Source organism: Lissotriton vulgaris, chromosome 4_1 (assembly GCF_964263255.1).
Source record: "Lissotriton vulgaris chromosome 4_1, aLisVul1.2, whole genome shotgun sequence".
Classification (NCBI taxonomy): Eukaryota; Metazoa; Chordata; class Amphibia; order Caudata; family Salamandridae; genus Lissotriton; species Lissotriton vulgaris.
The window spans coordinates 1,469,353,030-1,469,372,408 of NC_141691.1; the positions used below are offsets into that span (position 1 = coordinate 1,469,353,030).

Here is a 19,379-nt window from a genome sequence, read left to right on the forward strand (position 1 = left end):
GATGCTTGATTCCGGTCTGGGAAAGACATGGCTTGGTAGTTCAGACTAGACTGTTCCCATGAGGCACAGGGTCAAAGCTGATTTGCATATAGCCAGTGTCTAACCCAGGGTGGTGTGGAGTGCAAAAAAACGATGGATTTAGGCCCAGATCCTTGTAATGGGGTGAATGTATGACATTGTTCTACATTCTGTCCATCAACTGTGTTTTTTGCAATTTTCACCCCGAGTGTGCTGGGTATACTCAGACGTGAGTCCCAGGCTCTCCACACCACTGGAGTCAAGCTATCCAGGCTAAAGAAGGCTGATAGCCAGAAACCGGTCCTTGGGTGCTTGATTCCGGTCTGGGAAAGACATGGCTTGGTAGTTCGGACTGGACTGTTCCCATGAGGCACAGGGTCAGAGCTGATTTGCATATAGCCAGTGTCTAACCCAGTGTGGAGTGCAAATAAACGATGGATTTAGGCCCAGATCCTTGTACTGGGGTGAATGTATGACATTGTTCTACATTCTGTCCATCAACTGTGTTTTTTGCAATTGTCACTACTAGTGCTGCCTCTAATTAGTAGGTCCAGGGAAGAAGACAGCATTGGCATCCACTGCTCAGCTTGCTGTGACCCTGCCTGCTACAGCACAGGCATTGTCCCCAGCCGTAATGCTGCCAATGCTGGTAAGTATGGCTGTGGTGCCTATGGACTCACGCATGCTCAGCAATTACCATGCTGGGGTGCAGCGCACAGATTCTACAGGTGATGCCATGGCGCACAAAAGTTGTGTTGGGCTACAGCCGCATCGAGCACGTTGAGGCTAGCAGCGATGCAGGGCTGCAGGGTATGCTACTCTGGCTACACTTGTAAAAGAAATGGCCAGCAAGGGATTTTGTTTTTTAGAGTTTGTACAGCACCTTTAGGACTTGTTATTTAATCACAGTACCCAAGTGAGAATTAAATCAGTGGCTGTTAAATTCAATTAAAAATAATAAACATAAGATGTTACCACACTAACATCATAATAAAGCAATATTGCTCAATAAAACAAGGAACCAGGGTGTATTGTCTGAAAATTATTATTAAATTTCAAGGCAAAATATCTGTACAAAAACAATGAATGATCATAAAAAGCAGGGTGCATACATAGATATACAATAAGGATATTCAAGGTCTTGGTCGCTTTTCCTTGGACATATCCAAATTAAGGTCCAGACTGCTGTATTTCAATAGTTGATTGGTTATAACCCAAAGTCAGAAGAAAATCAAAAGATGACTAGGGGGCAAACTAGGCAGAATTGGACTAAGCAGGTCGACGTTTCGGTCTTATTATGGTTATTCTTAAGACCATCATCAGGACTACAACTGATGAAATTTATTGCTATTTTGTTTAGTGTAAATAGGAAATGTAAATATATTCAGCTGTGTCATAATTATTGTATGTCATGAACCAGGTATTTAATTTAACTGTACATATTATAATGTATTGTTGTTTTTTTACAGAGGGTCATCAATTGCATATACTACTTTGTAGTCCTGATGATGGTCTTAAGAATAACCATAATAAGACCGAAACGTCGACCTGCTTAGTCCAATTCTGCCTAGTTTGCCCCCTAGTCATCTTTTGATTTTCTTCTGACTTTGGGTTATAACCAATCAACTATTGAAATACAGCAGTCTGGACCTTAATTTGGATATGTCCAAGGAAAAGCGACCAAGACCTTGAATATCCTTATTGTATATCTATGTATGCACCCTGCTTTTTATGATCATCCATTGTTTTTGTACAGATATTTTGCCTTGAAATTTAATAATAATTTTCAGACAATACACCCTGGTTCCTTGTTTTATTGAGCAATATTGCTTTATTATGATGTTAGTGTGGTAACATCTTATGTTTATTATTTTTAATTGAATTTAACAGCCACTGATTTAATTCTCACTTGGGTACTGTGATTAAATAACAAGTCCTAAAGGTGCTGTACAAACTCTAAAAAACAAAATCCCTTGCTGGCCATTTCTTTTACAAACCTTGCCCAAGCCCGCAAGGGTATATTGGGTTGCTCACCCTTGTGTACACTCTGGCTACACAGCAAGTGAAAAGTCCACTCTTACTTTCGTTTATTCTTCCTCAAGAACCCTCACTCCCAAGTTCCAAATGCGCTCTCTCAGCTTCCTTGCCTCAACTCCGTCTTGAGCCAGCCCCAGTGCTTAATTTGTAAAATATGAAGTCCAGGTGCTCAAATTTTTCTCGGAGGCCACACCCACTTCCCCCAGCTCCACCCACTCCCTTCATTGGTACCACCCACATACTATATTGGCTCCACCCACATCATCTGGCACTAGCCTTCCTCAAGTAAGGTTTTGATAGGAGGTTCATCCGCCCCGCGAACATTTTGAAAAAGATTAAATCAAAAGTGCATTTAAAGCACAATTTTGGAACAAATTGGCTAAAATTACAAAGCCATCACTGAAGTCATATGATTGTGAAAAATCCAATCACACAAAGAACAAGCATAGCAAATTAGCCTTGCCCTTTCCGGCAGGGGGGTGTGGTATGTATGCAGTGGAGCTTTTTTAAGGCCATGGTTGCAAACATATTACTAAAGATGCTGTGCACATTTTCCATTGAAATTGCCCAAAAATCCCACTGGCATGCAGATTTACTAATGAAACTATGTACCAATCAAACGATAATAAGTAGAAATTGGGCTTCTGAAATTATTTACAATTTGCACATCACCAAGTAAGGTGTCTGAATTAAATTTGATCCTATTAAATCAGAATTACAAAATAACGTGCTTCACTTCTTTAAAGGCTGATACACTTGGAAATATTTTTGCAGTTCCTTGACTTTTACTGATAGTTCGTTTTACAAAGACCACTAACTTGAGAGGTACAGAAATAAAAGTAAATACCACTCTCCGTTTAAAAATGTTAAACATTTATCAGATGACATAGCCTGCCATTTGACCCGTTTGCACCCACAGCAAACCTGACAAGACGAAAAGAAGAAAGTAACGGCATTTTATTTTCCATTCCCCTTTTGAACTCTACCATGATTATTTTAGGAGTGATGAAACAGCACCCCACACCCCTATTTCAAGCACCTGTGCCCCAGGCCAGGAAGCATTGAAATGGCCCACATTAAGGTCTGACAATGCAAACTTAGCAGGTCACTCGCCACCACCTGTCCGCTCTACCTGAGCCACCCTCTATCCTCGTGGCTCGACGACCCTGGAGAAAGCCTCACACAGTCTTGGTCCACAACTCGAAGTCACAGAACCGAAGCAGGGGTTACATATCCTAAGTGAGGGGCTCCTGCATACTGGGGAGTCCAGGCACGAATTTGCACATTATTTAAAGCTTATGCTATGTGCCACACAGAGAATAGGCATTAAATAATAGGTAAATACGTGTCAAGATGATAGCGAGGCATGAAAGGCAGGGCAGTATAATATTTAATTCTTATTCATGCATCATAAGCATGACATAATATGGAAATGCGTGCAAGGGCCACAGTGGCAAGGCAGAGCAACCACCACCTGCGCTCGCAGTTAAATAAGAAGTGCTTTCGCGCTACCAGATTGAATGACGGCCTTGGGGGTGGGGTGATGTTTATTTTAAAAAGAGAAAAAAGGCAGTGCAGGCTTCAACACTTGTGAAAAGTGCGCATGCTGAGCCGGCCAGAAGGGACTTGAGAAGGCGAGGCTGGCAGCATCACAGGCTTGGTGCAGACTGCACAGGGGCCGTATGATTTCTTAGTGTAGGAATTTTTTGCTAAAAATAAAAATAGGCCTCCACTTACCGAGAGCTGAGTGCCCCCCGCCCCTCCTAAGTCCAGGTGAAAAATGTACCCATTAACTCACTCGGAGAGATCTGACCACCCGATCAACAAATTTGCCCGCCCCAACCCCCTCATTCAAAGCACTACCCTTCACCTGCAACTGGTGTTTGGGAAGGCGGGGGGCTTTGCCAGGAACACCCTAAACACACACATAATATTAACAAATACTAGAGTAACTCTACCAATTAAAAAAAGAGACAGGCTTATTTAGCGTCTGACATTACGCAATGCACAGATGTGTCTAAGGCAGACGGAAAGTTCCTCACAACCTCATGACTGGTGTGTCTGTACATTCTGTCTCATGTAAATAAGGCGTTATTTTAGATGTCCTGTTCCACGCAAATTGCCTTGTATATTTCATTTGTTCCACGAGCAGTTAATGCTCTCTCCACACAACAGGGTAAAGAGCCTAATGACCATGATAGGCAGCACCTTTCTAACTCGCCACAAAGCAGTATAGACCACTTCATGCGTGAAATGGAGTGACTTTCCATTATCTGCCAAAAGCCTCTGTTGGGATTTTAGTAATGGGTAAACTCTCTGTGGTGGCAATCAGGGTAAAAATCAGCGCGCGCCACGCTGCCTGCTGCTCAGCAACTACAACATCCGGCATACTGGCATTTCACAACTTAACCTGGGCCAGGCGGGCGGCTGGCCTTGGCTGAACAGAAGCATGAAGGGACTCGGGAGATCGAGGACAGAACAACTCTCTGCGCCAGCTTTGACCCGATATAGCCTCTAAGGACTAAGTCACTGTTAAACAGTCAGTAGTAAACTGTTTGGGAGGGGAGGAGCGGAGGAAACTGCGAAGTTCAAAGGCAGGGCCCGGGAAAGGCCTTTAACACCAGCCAGCCGGCCCGGCGGGCCCTATTGTGATAATAAGGTGTACCGGACCGGACTACGGCGTCGGTGGCCGCTAGTGGGCCACACCAGGCCAGCCCAGGCAGGGTGCTGTGCATAAATTGAATGCTGAGGAAACTTGGGGCAGGGAGGGCCATCTTTAAAAACGTAACCCCACGGCCCTATTGTGATTTATTACTTACAGTTCCTTACACTCATCGGGGTCGGCCGGGGCTGCCTGCGGGGCACTTTCTTAATTGATAGGTCGCCTGGCGGTGATTGTGCTGCCTGCCCACGACTAGGTCGGACTGGCTCTAACATGTGAGGTGCAGGGCCGTAGCAGGCGGAAACAAATCTGCGTGCAGCGCGCACAACCAAATCCGACCCAATCATTGTCTGACTCCCGCCCAGTACTGCTCCCGAGTCCCGCCCACCACCAGCAACACAACAGTCTGAACTAAAGGCCGCGCCCGCCATGATGACACCAAGAGTCAGGTGAGTATCATTATTATGATTAATGATACATGTAGCGAGCAATTACTTTGCTCCAGCTGATCGGCTCCAGGCTCGCATTCACACTGACTGGCTTCACTGAACTGAACCACACTGGGACTCAGGAGACCCAGAACCACTCTGAGCCGATTGCGAGTCACTGAGCAGTCAGTATTAATTATAAGTCGTGCAGAGTGGTGTAGACCCGGCCCTGAAAAGTAAGTGCCGGTGCTAAGCACCGGAAAGCACCGGCACAAATTAAGCACTGGCCAGCCCCCAGCTACAATTATCCAATTGGAGGGCTAGGCTCAGGCAGTTGCATGGTGCAGCAGACTGGGAATAGAAGGCAAGACAGTTTGTCGATGAATTCTTGGATTTGTGATCGGCTAGATGACATCATCACTAACTTGGTGATACACAATCATGCCTGCCTGGACAGGCGTATGCTGGCCTGTCTATGAACATTTACCAGCCAGAAACCATGCAATGTATGTTATTCTTTTATTTTGAATTTGAACAATTAATATTGAGATCACCACCTGCAGGGTCAGAAATTGTAGCCCCGGCCCTTTGAAAGAACTGCAGATGCTGAGCACCTGAAAGCTCCTGCTCAAATTAAGCACCTCCAGGCGTATCACCTCCCTGCGTGGTGCCCCGTCCGTCTAGTATCAGTGGCCAGCGCTCTCCGCTTCCCGTGCCACACCGCAGGTGCACTGCCCATGACTGGTGAAGGCCAGCTAGGCCGCAATGAGGCCGAAAATGCAGGCCCCGGATCCCCTGCCTGAATTGCGCAGCAGCCACCCCTGGACAGTCCCACTGTCAGTACTGCTGAGATCTGCGCGTTGTGGGCCTCCGTGCCCCGCTGAGCTGCAGCCTGTACACTTTAAAGGGGGGCCGTGAGCTAAGCAGTAGTCTGTCCAAGGCCTCTGATCCGCGGCCTAAATTTGCAGCTCCTGGGGCGCCGAGTGCGACATCATGCGTCCCCTGCCGCCCGCGGCCACCTCCGCCTTCGCCGCAGGAAGCTGCTCCACTCTTTGTTATGCGCCTAATGCCGCAGGGCCTGCACGTCTCTCCAATCTTTCAACCTGCACAGTGTACAGGGGGAGGGCCGTGAGCAGAGCACAGCCGCAGTGTCCGCTCCGTGGCTGCCCAGCCGCGGCCTAAAGTTGCGCGGTCTCCAGAGTGCTGAGTGCAATTTCCGGCGTCGCCTGCCTCTAGTAGCCCCCGCCGTCTCATTCAAAGGAAGCCGCCTCTCACCTGCAGCCACCAAGGAGCACCCCGACCGCAGGGGGCCCCCGATGTCCGGCGCCCATGGGTGTCTCACCGCCTACCTCCACTCTGTAGGCCCGAGCGCCCGGACCTCAATTTTCGCAGCGGCCCCAGGAGGGTCCTCAGCCGCCACCGGACGTCACTAGGGCCCACATCGCCCTCCAGCTGGACTCTGCGCGAGCGTCCTCCTCGCCACCTGGAAGGTGGTCAGCGGCCTCGCCAACGCGCCACCCGGCCTGGGTGCGCCTGTATATCTGGACACCCATCTGCCTGCTCTTCGCTCACTCGACCGCCATTTCGCACCCTCCGACTGTGGGGCTCTGTCTCTGCCGTCTGGCACCTCCCAAGGCCGAGAGCAGGTCACAGGACGTGCACCTCTTGTCCGACGCTATTTCGGCCCGTGCTCTCACCAAACTGGGGTAAGAAAGCCTATTTTAAAGTTGGGCAAGGGGATCTAGAGCGGGGAGCCTAGGAGGTCTGCTGCCGCTCAGGTCGCCATCTTGGCCACGCCCCCCTTACTTACCTTTTTAACCAATGTAAGTTCTCATTCCTGTGTATATCTTAATTCCTGGTCAGTTGAGGTTATCCCAGGTGAACCACAGTAATGGATGATACAGTAATTCTATAGAGCGGTATAGAGAGGAATTCAGATCAACCAGTTTATCCTGTTTAAATTTCAGGGTAACCAAGGCCTCAATAGTAGTGTTCTGGAGCAACCTATCCTTGTTAATCACCTCTTCATACATTATAATCAGATGAGAAAAACTCTACTCAGGAAATAATGTATAACATTCAGGGTGATGTTCTGGGTCGTCATTTCTGAGTACCTTGTACCGAAAACCCCTTCAATTGCTCTTTCTTAGTTAATGGTTGCAAAGTGTTTTGCATGGACCCACATTCTACCAGGGAGTGGGGCGGAGAGATATTCAGTTAAAACATTATACAATCTAAATGTTCTTCATGTTTATATATGTCTCCCTGTAGTTTTGTTTACAGAACCCAGTGATGTCACTGCATTAATGGAATATCCTTGGATACCTTTTCTTCCCTAGTGAACTAGCTTAGCATATGTGTATGTCTTTCACATTCTCCATAGCTCCTGGTTGCTGTATTAAGACCCTGAAACAAAACCGTGCTCTTTACAGTCCTCTTAAATTCAAGTGATCCTCCTTCACCTAATATCGTCTTCCTTAGGCCGGAACAGATGACCATCCTCATTAAAAATACATATTCCTCTGACATTCACTACTCTCTCAAAAGGAAAATTATTTTTTTTTCTAAGTTCAACTCCATGAATTGTTTCCAACAAAGTATTTCTTTTAAAACGTCAGAATCTCTTTTTACGTCAGACCGGGGGCAATCAGACTAAAATTCACTAGTAAAAGATCTGGCATTGTGCTCACAAATATCCCTTTGCTCTGCTCAATGTTGTTTCGTTCAAGCTGACTTGGATTGAGACCATTGATTATCGGTTGACATGTCCATATAAAGATTATTAAATATATTTAAGCCACTAGTCTAGGTAAAGTAAGATTCTAGAATCTCGTGATATTTCAGTGTGACCTCTGTGTGAGATTCCTGGTCATCCAGGGTTGGTGCACACACATTTATTACCATGATTCTCTGATTTGCAATTATCCAGTTAACATTTGCATATCTAGCATCGCACCTGATTACTACCTTCCATCACTTTTAACTTAAAAACTTGGGAATCATCCAATAACCCCGTTGTATGTAGCGTAGGAGGAAAATGTTCTTATGAGATCCGATTATGTGACACTGCCAAAACACACACATGCACAACCACACACACGCACAGACACACACACTATCTTGATTGCTTGAAGATTTTTCAACAGTTTTGTTTGTGCAGGTTTATGATAGACCCCTATAAATTGCCTACAAATAATAGTACATGTTATGCCTGATGATCATGAATACCATTTCATTAAGAGCTAGCATAAGGTCTCATTTATTGACAAACTATCCACCTTCAGAGAAAGCATTTTCAGTATCTTTTGCAGCCCTTATCTGCTAAGCGACTGCCTGCTGGTTCTGACTAATCATGTTTAGCATTAGTTGCATAGATCAGTGGAAGGAAGAGATTTGCAATCACCTTTATGCAAAATTATCCTAAATCTCGATTGAAAGTAAAGTAGCATCTACCTTTAGATAAAGTTGGCAGCATTGTCATTGGAGGACAATTGACTCCTCTTTAATATAGCTGCATTGACCAGATATTACTCAATATATCTTAACATGATTTTACAATCCCCTTACATGTCTGTTTAGCAGATCACCCTGCCCTTATTTATTGCATAACTGACGGTTACCTACTGGCACATCTCATGTTACCGTAACATGCAATCCCCACACCCTTGCTCTTCCGTTTCCATGTCAAGTTGTTGTGTGCCAATAGTCATTGAGAAAAGAACTCTACCCAATTAGATACCCCAGTCTGCACTGAGCACCCCAACTACCAATTAACCCATCCCAGGCCCCCCTCCAGATATTGAACCAGTATCCCCCTCCCCCAGTTCTGTGTTTCCTACCTAGGGCGCAACAAGGAGCCAACAAGCTAACCTTACGAGACGGGTAACCAGCCAGAATATTTTTCACACATATTTTTAACACTTTCACAACTAACCTTAGTCCCCCCCTCTCTCTCTTGCTATATATATATATATATACGCACGCACACACACACACATTGTAAGCTCCAGTTTATATTTAAGTTACATGTAATAATACAACGCAAAGGTCTCTGTCATTGCAAGAGTTTGCTCCTTTACTTTTCGGTTTCTTGTCTGCATTCTACTCAGGGGGGCACAGTTGACATAAAACATGCGCTTCAGGATAATGGTATCACTAATTCAGAAAACTACAGCTAATCACTTGTTTGTGGCACAAAATACCATTGTTTGCCTTATCTCAGCAGACTCGTCCTCTGAATAATGCTTACATTCCAGTATGTCTGCCCTTGAATTCTTGGTGTTTTTGACTGCTCTACATTATATCTTTAAAAGAGTAATGCCAACAACATGGAGTGGCAGCTGAGTGATTTTGTTGTGCTACCTGTTGTTAATGCACATTAAAAATGCATAGTGTGATCAATGCGTCTTTCTGTGAGATGCTGCTTTTCTCACAAAAGCTGTCCTGGGATCAGCTCTCCCATGCTGCTACACCACTTTTCTTCATCTCCGTTTTTCTGAGTACTTTCCTGCTTTTACCTCGTTTTTACTGCTTTCGCCTTCCTTTTCCCCATTTTTCTGAGTACTTTCTCTTGCTTTTGCCTTGTTTTTTTACTGCTTTCTCCTTCCTTTTCCCCCGTTTTTCTGAGTGTTTTTTCCTGCTATTGTCTTGTTTTTTTACTGCTTTATAATCATTTCCCCTTGTTTTTGAGTGCATTCTCCTGTTTTTGTCTCATTTTTTACTCCTTTCTCCTTCCTCTCCCGTTTTTCTGAGTGCTTTCTCCTGCTTTTCCCTTGTTTTTCACTGCTTTCTCCATAAAGTAGCTAGCAACTTCAGCGCCTTGAGACCTTCACAGGTAATTTGCTGCGCTTTATAAATCCTGATTGATTGATTGATAACTAATGTTAAGTGTAGTCATCGTCGCTTAAAGTTTTCTTGCTGCTAGGGTGTTGCCAATGTAAAAAAAATCAATTTGTGGAGTAAAGCTCCTCTTTCGATTTCATTTTTTTGTTTAAGGGGACTACATTTAATGTAACTTTTACACAGAGAATCATCTGTGTTAATTAAATTTATTTTGGAGAAAGCTGGTAATTAATATTGCACTGAAACTCATAAAGCCATGTCTCCCTCTGTGTTCAGTCGATCATTTCCTAAAACCAGGACACATGCTGAATTTAGTGAAATCTGCTGGGATGGAGGATGAAAACCCGGACTGTCCTGGCAAATCCAGGACGTTTGCTCACCCTACCTCTAGCTTGCATACATAGGTACTATGAGGCCTGGCATCCCCATTAGGTTTTACGCAGTAAGCCAAGCAAGACGTTTTAGGTAACATCACTTTGCAATCTGGAACTTGGAGGCCCATACTTTTAACAGAAAGTAAAATGAAAAAAACGTCTCTTGGAGTGCGCATGGCCACATTTCATGGGGGGCATTTGCAGCAAGCACTACATACAACAAAGACAGCACAATAGAGGCCTTAATTGTAAGCATGCTTCTATTTTGATTGGAGCAAATCTACTGAAGTTCATCTCCCAACCTGTTTCCTTGCTCTGAAAGCTTGAGGTAGGTTATGTGTCTTTGCAAACCTTGTTTGCATACCCTCAATTGGGTTTTGAAAATGCAATGCGAGCTCTATATACGTGCAAAAGGCAGAACCACTGTATTGAGCCCCCTATCCTACCTGAGCAGAAGCTAACGAGGAGCATGTGCTGAGCTCATAGGCCCAGCACACGTTGGGAAGCCAGCGGCCCCTTTATTGCATTTTGAGCAGGGCTCATGTATTTCCGGCAGGTTTTCGAAGAGCACAGGCCTCATAAATCTTGCATGGCGCGCATATTTTGTCTCCTGTTTTCTCATGAACAATGGGCTGCACTCGGCCCTTCGGATTAAGAACCGCCAAATATTTACAAAGCTAATGGAGGCGGAAACGTGCACGCGCCTGACTCTGGCGGTGAGCTTTGGTTATTCATTTCCACCAGAGACCTCCCTCAGGTTTGAATGCTAATCCTACTGAAAATAGGGCTGCAGCAATAATTTACATTTAGCATTTAGAAGATCTTGTACTCCTATTAAATTACAAATACAGCATGTGCATCTAAATCCACACTTGAGCAAAACGTGTGTGGCCTGTAAGCTTTCTTGGAGATGTAAGTGTTAGTTAATATCCGTGTTATTATACTGGCCTCTGAAATGAGCGTTGATTTTTACTTTGCTGCTATTCTCGTGCTTTTTTATAACATAAATTGACTTTGTTTTAGAGTCAAAGGTTTCTAAAAAAAATCCCCAGGGGCACGGTGTTTGGTTTTAGAGCAGACAGTGACAAATACAAGTCTCCCGAAGGTCTGGCGCTGTGGCGCATTCTCAGGCATGACCACACCACAGAGACGTATTAAGCACGCTCAATTATGCCAAATTAGGAACGGGAAGGATAAAACATCTAGAGCCACTGATGTACAGCACCGCACATCAAACGCTGCTCCTTTCTCATCTGGTTGCCGTTCGCAGTAAATAAGAGGCCCTGTCCTCGTCGTTCCTCTGACTAGAAATAACCCGCAGGCGCTTCTCCCGGGGCAGCCTCGTGCTGTAATTACTGTACGGGCGGGAAGCGCGCGCTGACGGCACGTGCTGCACCACTACGTCACCGCGAGGGATGATGCTCCTGACTCCACTTAAGGAGAGCAGAGCAGGAGCGCGGCGCCTCAGTTCTTTCATGCGCCAGGCTCAGGTGATGAAAACAGAGCCACTTCAGCACGTGACCGACGTGACCATTTATTTATTTGTTTATTCAGGTGAGCTGTGAAGCGCTAATAAGGGTTCTCTCCCGTCACCCCAGGGTTCTTGTCCTCCTACCTGTTCTTCTGTTTTGAAAACTTCAGTTAGGCAAATATGGTATTGCTCACTTCAAGTCTTAATGTGTTTAACTCCAACCCTCAACCAGCAGCACGGCAGCCCCCTCCTGAGGCGCCTGTCGTGTTTGGTAAGACTGCTCGCAGTCTCTTGAAGTTCTTCTAGTCAGAATTATAATACTGTTGTTGACAAGCATGCGTATGAGCACACTTTATTTATTTTACAGTTTTATATAGCGCGAACTCGACCCGAAGGTATCGCTGTCGTGACCTAAGTGTGGGGCACTAGGACCCCGTGGGTCGAGTAGCTGGGGTCAGGTCACCAGACCGGACATCCGGTCATCTGGGGGCGGGGGAACAGGCAGAACATGGGATGACCAAGAGGAGCGAGGACGCCATCCGAGGGGTCTACTGCAACTATGATAATAACTGCACCTATGATCATAAAGGAACCTAAGCAACTGACCTGAGTGATGTGTCGTGCATGTACCGATCCACAACAAAGACACGACAACTGGCGACGAAGGACGGTGACGACCCCACACGCATGAGGATCCCGTCGTGTGAAAGAAGAGATCGCCGACAACAAGGAGCTACACGGGAGCCCACCCCGATCAGCGTCCACCTATGAAAACGACACAGCGCAGTAAGGAGCACCGGGAAGCAGCGCTAATGCCGGGCAAGAAGCGTGAAGCTCTCGCGCTTGAAACTTGAAGAGCGAAGTCTCGCGTGAGGCGAAAAACCTCGGCGGCCATTTTAGGGACAGGCAAATGCAGCCAATAAGAACGACAGGGCAACGCGGCGGCCATCTTAGAGTCAGGAGAAGCGAGATTTCGATCGCGAAATCTCACGGGAACAAGGGACGGCCATCTTAAGTGGGACAATGAAAGGAAAACAGCAATAGGAGCCATAGGACAACCATTTTAAGGGCAGGCAAAACGAAAAACACAGCAAACAAAGAGAAATAAAGAAAAAAAGGGACAAGGACAGAGAAAGATCCCCACAACAAGAAATACAACACAATAAAGAATGAAATAAGAAGAGAGAACAACAAGAACATTACAAAACAAACTGAGACAAAAGAAATATAGAGGCAACAAACACAATTGCCGGAAACAAAGAGAAAGGACACAAAGAAAATAAAAGGAAAATAAGGAGGTACAACGGACACAAAAGAACCAGGAGGGAACAAGCACGGATAACAAAGAGAAAATAAAGAGCAAAGAAGAGAAGACAAAGAAATAAAACAAAGAGACAAAGAAATAATACAAGTGCACACAAGGAAAAAGAAGAGAATAAAAGGAAAAAGGACAAAGAAAGCCCAGAAGAGGCCAAATAAAGTAAAACAAAGGAAGAAAATAAGGGCCAAAAAAGAGCAAAAGGACAAAAATAAATGACAGAAAGCACGAAGAGTCAGTGAACAAGCACTAGAAATAGAAAAGAAGAACATAACAGGAAAGGAGAAGAGGAAAGTAACATGGGTGAAACGAGACCAAGTACACAATACCGCAGACAAAAAGACAATCAAAAAACAGAGTCCGTGACCATAGAGGTGGGGCCCCACAAAGCGAGGCTTGTGCTCGACAGTAGCGCCACAAACATCTCAAGAGAATATCAGAAACAAATAAGAAGACTAGGAAAGCTGAAAGGGAGGAAATCACTACTGAGTCAAGAAATCATCGAGCCGGCAGACGGACCGACAGCCTGGGTAACACCAATGGTAGATCACCTAGAGTACTTGGATCCAACAATAGGCACGAAGATCACAGCAGATGCCGGCCCAGTAGGATTAGCGATAATGGCCCAACACAAAGCAGAAAAGGAATCACCAAGATCACCAATAGTGACGGACCACCAAGCACTAAAAATGATTTATGGCAACCGAAAAGCAAATGTACCACCAAGAACAGAAAGGTGGGGAAGAAAGTTGATGGACTACGAATTGAAAATAATTAACAAGCATGAAAGAGAACAAAATCTAGCTGACTACACGTCCAGACATCCACGGCCATACAAAAAAGACGCAAGAATAAGGGCGGAAGATCACCTAAACCACATCCTAGAGAACAACGCACCGATACCAGCAACAATGTCAGAACTAGAACAAGAGACAAAAAGAGACACCACCATGCTAGCGATCCAGAAAGTGTCGAGGCGACAAAGATGGAGACACACAAACAACAACAGCCTCACGGATCAAGGAGTCAGCAGAGAAGAACTATCAACGCTCGAGACAATAAGTGAAGAACTGTTAGAAGCAGAGAAAGGCATCTTGATGGAGGAGGCACAGATAGTAACACCTTACAGACTGAGCAAGACGAGAAACAGCTCACACTTAGAGGAGCTGAAGACTGAAAAAGGAAGAAACATCAACGGAACCCGCAACAAGCATAATGGAGGAGATAGAGGACAACGAAAGGAAGATGAAGCAAGGCTGAGAAGAACATGCAAGAAACTACAGAGACAATTTGTTTGAAGAGAGATCAAGTGAGCAGGTTTTCTCTCTCTCTCTCTCTCTCTCTCTCTCTCTCTCTCTCTCTCTCTCTCTCTCTCTCTCTTCATCTATATCTTCACTTCTGGCAAATGATCACTATCAACGCTGGCTAGCAGTGACTGCAGAAATGTGTCATGAACATTTGTTTGTAACAAAGGGGGAGATGTCGTGACCTAAGTGTGGGGCACTAGAACCCCGTGGGTCGAGTAGCTGGGGACAGGTCACCAGACCGGACATCCGGTCATCTGGGGGCGGGGGAACAGGCAGAACATGGGATGACCAAGAGGAGCGAGGACGCCATCCGAGGGGTCTACTGCAACTATGATAATAACTGCACCTATGATAATAAAGGAACCTAAGCAACTGACCTGAGTGATGTGTCGTGCATGTACCGATCCACCACAAAGACACGACAAGCGCTTTAAATGTGCACCAGTTATGTTACACACGGACACGTTCATTTTTGGTAGGCGCGAGGAGATTAGGTGATTTGCCCAGAATCACTTTGCCATTGATATGTCATTGCTGTGCATTTCATTAATCCAGTGCTTGACTTTCCACATAGAAGGCAGATGGACGAGGTCAAAGGTCCCGATGTCGTCGGCCAGTGGCTGCTGGTGGGTAGATGGGATCCTGCCAGGCCAGACTTGTCATAAAATGCTTGTCTGAATAAAGATGTTTTGAAGTTTTCCCTAACGTTTTAGTGCTTCAGTTGAGACATCCAAATGTTAGTCCAGTGTGGCAACTTGAAACTCTCCAGCTTGGGTCACATGTATGAAACAGAGGTATTAATTAGAGACGTGCAGCGTTTGGTGCTTTCGAAAGCGACTCTGACGAAAAGGTGTACTGAATTGTACCCGAGGTTACCATTTAGGCGTGCCTTTAAAAGCCTCAAGTGGATTTTGAAAATGTAATCTCTATATACGACTGTCAGTGTTCTGACTAAATACATTGTGTTAGTGAGTTTTCTTGATTTATAGAATTCAGTTTTACTTCGAATTTTACAATCAATAATGCTCCTTATTGATGAGTCAGATGAAGAGAAATCACAAATAATCAATTTAGAACAGCAGCAAATTGATTTCTAAGAAAGACAAATGAAAATGTCTCCCTGTCCCTAAATGCCATAATGCAAAAAGTTATTCAAGCGTTATTGTTCCTAGCTAAAATCTTTTCCAAGCTGCAACTGCTGTCAGCGCAAAACATTTATTCATGTATTTATTTTAAAGTTTTTATATAGCGCGAACAAGACCCATGAGGGTATCAGCGCGCTTTACAGGTAGCTAAAAAGAGAGAGGAGACCTAACAATCAAACAACATGGTGGTAAGGAGTGCAAGGGCAGGGAAACCACTATATCGGCAGGGAATAAATAAATATAAACTGTCTAGGATATGGAGAATAAAAGAACAAGAACTAAACGAAGCATGTTGCATGGACCTGAAGGTTAGGAGGGGAAAAACTGAGCATAAAGAGTATAAAAGTGCATCAAAACAATACAATATAAGTACAATAAAAGTACAGACAGGTAAAAACCAGGAGGGACAAAGTCTTTGAAGTGCGTATAAGGCACAGGAATTTAAGGCAAACATTTGTTCATCAGAAGCGCTTTAACTTCCTTTTTGAAGTTAATAGTAGAAGTGATCGTCCTGATTTCCGGAGGAAGGGAGTTCCAAATTCTCAGCTTCAGCAGAGAGGCAACAGCAACCATACCAGTAATACCATGTATTAATCAAGGCATCACATTAGGGACACACAAAGCATTTTCAATGGATTTAGCAGATATTATGCCACCCTGTACAGTACAGAGAAAGTGTATGATGCTGACTGAGAAGACTCCTTTGCTAATCTGCCCTTGCCCTGCCTTAATGATGTCGGCAGGGCTCTGTTAGAGGGACTCATCACTAAAGACGAGATAGCACAAACAATCTCCAACCTCCTTTATAATAAGGCACTAAGGAAGGATGACTTCTTTGAGAATTTTATAAATGGGTAAAAGAAGATGCAGTAGGCCTTCTTTATGCTGCCATTCAAAAAACAGTCCATATGAGTACTGTGTCTTCCCTCACCAATAGAGCCACAATATAATTATGATTTAATTGCAATATACCCTGGCTATATAATTATCCTAATGCACAGGTTAACTGCAGAGACTTCCTCTCAGACCCCTTCCTAATAAACTGGGGCACCTGACAGGGCTGCCCTTTATCTGCATTGCTATTCTTGTTTTCAGGAGAGGCCCTAGCTGCTGACATTAGCCAAACACTATGGAGAGTGGGCGTACCCACCCTCATTGGAACGTCCAAACTTTTACTCTATGCTGACAACATCTTACTGATGCTCACTGACCTGGGCAAATCTCTCCTATCCTTGATGTCTCTTACAACAGAGTTTTCTGGTATCTCAGATTACCAAATTAACTGGGATGAAAAGCGAAGCATTGTCCATGTCCCTAATTACAACCAGGCCAGAAGTACTAGGTTATCAGTTTAAATGGAAACAGGATCATTTCAAATACCTAGGGAACCTTATTAATACAGGGGTAGAGAGTATAGTCTCTGACAACCTTGATCTGCTTATAGCTCAGACAGAGCTTGGTTGTCCTATATGGATACACTTTGACCTCTCATTATGGCGCCAACTCCAAACTGTTAAAGAGGTGGTAGTACCATGCTTCACTTATAGAACATACGTGAAGCATGGTACTAACACCATGCTTCACTTATGTCCTGAATAAGGGAACCCGGTCACGTTTCAGTTCTGCCTCTTTTTTATTCTGAGCAGATTTTAGATTTTACACCCAAAAAAATGAATCCTTGGGTGTTAATGAATATTTTTGTCGTATGCAAGTTACATCACTTTATATACTTTTGAGGTTGTCAGAGGTTTACATGTTGCCATACAGAAACAACAATTCACTACATACAATTATATATACACTTTTAGCACCCAAAAAAATTGAAATACAAATATACATTAACACTTCACATTACAATTTATACATTACACTTTCTACAAACCTATTCTAAGTTGTACCCTAATTACTAATTTAACGCCAGACCTACACTGATTTATTTTTATCTAATAGAGGACTGGTCTCGCAAGGGCATGCTTCTTTTTTATTCTGTTGTCTTTGTTCACCAGTAGGTATACACCGTTTTATTTGTTGCCCTCTGCGAGTTAAGTGTTCGTAAGCAAGCCGAACAAGCTAAACCGACGCGTTTCCAAGCCTGTTTTCTTATACGTCGGGCTTTTCTTCAGGGCTATTGGCTGGGTACCTATGTAAAAACAATAGGGAACACGATTCAGTGTGGGAACTTAACCTTTTCCAATTATGTAGTGTGGATCATTTGTACACATTGTTATCTTCTTAAGATTTTTGCACAGATATATTCTGGTTGATTGGAGCTCTTGAATGGCGTTTGGGTTGTTCTGCAGAGGTAAAGAACACATAATGTGTCTAATCTTAATGTGGGGCACTATATCACTAAGTTCGTGTTACTGTTATGACATCAGGACTTACGTATGTTAATTTCCATTAGTCGTGACTGTGGCCGCTTATTGCTTTTTGTCTTCTGTTGCACAGTTGTTAAAGGAGCGGCGGGAGCTGCGAATTATTAAAAAGAGGATTTTCAATGGGTGTACTCGGTAACCTGAAATGTCTCTGTGGGGAGTTTCTCCATTGCTGATAGCCACTTACTTGGAGTTTCCGCACAGGGGCTGACCGCCGAACTTTCGTTTTAAAGGCGTCGCCTCATTTCACCAAGGGTTGTGTTTGACCACGTTCGCTGCAAAGTTAAAACATGATGGGATTTAATTATCGGTCTTTAAATTTTGGATTCGTTATCCCACTCGAGCAGATTGTTACCTTTAATTTTCCTTTAGCTCAAGTTGTCTTCGCCTGCTCCCATGTTGAATGGATACTGGGTGTACCGGTCACATGACCTTTTTAAATCTGCTCATGTCATGTGATTTGGTGATTATGGGAAATGTAGTCCTGATGTTTTTTTCAATTGGGGTCATTTACAAGGGACAAAGATGAAAATTAAAATTTCAGATTGTTCATTTAATCCTGCACTCACGCAGTGATATTTCATGATTAAGTATGCCTCTCTCTTGAGTAATAGGGTTTCCACATTTCCTCCACGCGGGGGAATTTTTATGCCTGAAAGGACAGACCACCTTAATTCTTTTTCTGTGTGATTGTGGTACATGAAATGTTGGACCATAGGAGCAGTCAGTACTTTCTGTTTTATTCTGGAACGATGTTGTGCCAGTCTCTGTGTGATCTGTTGGTTGGTTTTCACAATGTAAAGTTTGTCACAAGGAAAAATTATTACATAAACAATATTTTTACTTTTGCAATTCGTAAATTAATTGTGGGTTCATTTGAAAACCAACCAACAGATCACACAGAGACTGGCACAACATCGTTCCAGAAAGTACTGACTGCTCCTATGGTACCTCCCCACGTTGAGATGCTCGCTGAGAGGTTTATTTTCCACGCTCGCAAGCGGCAACTTGATGTTGCTGATCGCGAACGAGGAAACAGTGTCACCGGGATGTCATTTTGCTTGCTCGCGGTCGCCAACTTGACGTTGAGGACCGCGAGCAAGCAAAAAATGACTGCTGCACTATGCTACGCTACGCTTGTTTGCACTGTGCTACGTGCAATTTGTGTAGTGCGAAGTAGCGCAAACTGCGCAAACTACGCTAGCGTAGTGCTTTGCCCAGGGTTACCCAGGATGCTTGTTTCCGGTCCAGGAAGGACCTGACTTGGCAATTCAGGCTGGACTTTTCCCAGGGTCAAGTCTGATTTGCGTATGGCTGGGTTTAAACTGGAATGGCACGTGGAGCAAAAAAACGATGGTTTTGGGCCCATATCGCCGTACTGGGGTGAATGTATGACATTGCT

The 19,379-nt window shown here is 44.4% G+C and overlaps 1 protein-coding gene across 1 annotated transcript in view; it reads left to right on the plus strand.

Annotated features, from left to right (window-relative positions):
• The window catches only part of MAPRE2 (microtubule associated protein RP/EB family member 2), an 859,854-nt gene that overhangs the window by 283,944 nt on the left and 556,531 nt on the right, over nt 1-19,379 (plus strand). The gene's annotated exons all lie outside the window — the stretch shown is intronic.